This window comes from Dipodomys merriami, unplaced genomic scaffold (assembly GCF_024711535.1).
Source record: "Dipodomys merriami isolate MVZ:Mamm:240054 unplaced genomic scaffold, mDipMer1.0.p SCAF_53, whole genome shotgun sequence".
NCBI lineage: Eukaryota > Metazoa > Chordata > Mammalia > Rodentia > Heteromyidae > Dipodomys > Dipodomys merriami.
In genome coordinates, this window is record NW_027206102.1 from 9,560,679 (window position 1) to 9,562,586 (window position 1,908).

The following is a 1,908-nucleotide window of genomic DNA, read 5'->3' on the forward strand; positions in this document are numbered from 1 at the left end:
CCTAACAAACCAATTACTAAATGGGCAAGGGAACTAAAGAGGGACTTCTCAAATGAAGAAATAAAAATGGCAAAGAAACACATGAGGAAATGTTCATCATCCCTGGTGGTGAAGGAAATGCAAATAAAGACAACCCTGAGATACCACCTTACCCCAGTCAGAATGTCCCACATCCACAAATCAGCCAACGACAAATGCTGGAGTTGATGTGGAGAACGAGGAACGCTATTACACTGCTGGTGGGAATGTACACTCATACAACCACTTTGGAAAGCAGTCTGGAGGGTCCTTAGAAAGCTAAAGATTGACCTCCCTTACGACCCAGTCATACCACTTCTAGGCATCTACCCTGAACAACAGGAACCAATATACAAGGACACGTGCACCTCCATGTTTATTGCAGCACTGTTCGCAATAGCTAGGATATGGAAACAACCTAGATGCCCCACCACAGATGAATGGATCCAAAAATTGTGGTATCTATACACAATGGAATATTATGCAGCCATTAGAAATGACAAAATAATGGCATTTTCAGGGAAATGGATGGAGCTAGAAGGAATCATGTTGAGCGAGGTAAGCCAAGAACGAAGAGACAAACAGTACATGGTCTCCCTGATAAGTGGATGATAAATCCAAAATGTTAGGTGATATGACAAAACTAACAGGACTTAAGAAACAAAGAACTCCCACTCATCTGGTTGAACCACTACTAAATATCCCCATGCTGCTGATCACATATATGGTATATAACATATGAGCACCGTTATATATTACAGACTGTGATAGACAATTTGCTCCAGGAAAGTTAGAATGAACTTGTGACTTTAAATGAGCATCATTATTCCACAATACTGTGAATTTCCGGAAATTAAGTAATCACTTAATCACAATCAAAAAAAAAAAAAAGAACCTTGGGGAAGGGAGGGAGGGAGGGGATGGTGGGGGGAAAACAATGGAGGGGGTAACAATGTTCAAGAGGAAGTGTATTCATTACCTCATTCATGTAACTGTAACCCTCTGTATAGTATCTTTACAATAAAAAAATTAAAAAAAAAAAAAAAAAACCAACATCCAGGTTCCAGTGGTTCAGGCCTGTAATCTCAGCTACTCAGGAGTCTGAGATCTAAAGATTATGGTTCGAAGCCAGAAAAAAAATATTCATGCCAATTTAAAGTATGCTATATAAGGCCTTCCTTTTGTTTACATTAAGAAGCATCTTCTCTTATTCTTGGCCATGACCAGATATTTGATAATTTGGGTTGCTAATTACTCAATCCTAGCAAAACAGTTTCATGAGGGGATCTTTAAGAACCTCTTCAGAAGATTATAGCCCTTACATGTCCTCTTAAGGCCTTGAAAGCCATGCTTCCATGAGCTTCATCCCTAGGCCTTCCCAACCATTGAAACTTCTTCCCCTTCCTCACTAGTTCCTAGGGACAAGCACTTAGGGGTCCTAGCACAAGAGGCAGGTGACTCTCTAGTCTCTACAAACGATTGGATTCGGTATGCCTGAGACGACTGAGTCCTAGCCACAGGTACCCCTCATTCCAGAGGCACAAAATTAACATCTCACCAACTCTGACAAATTTACTTACATCGGTGGGAGAGTCTCCTCAGTCTCTCTCTCTCCCCTCCTACACAGGTTCTCGCACACTCTGCTTCCATTTCTTTTCATGCATGTCCACACCTGAACCCCTGTAATTTCTGTCAGCACAGGATGCCATCTGGGAAATTCACTCCTGTGTATGTCACCAGACAGAGGTAAGGTTTAGTGAAGCTCCCCTTTAAATATAGTAACTCTTCACTTAGGGTTCTTGACTTTGATCACAGAATTTCTGGACAAGTCAAAAAACTTGGCAGAGCTTTGTTAAGTAAACAACAAGGAAACAGACAGACAAAAGAGCA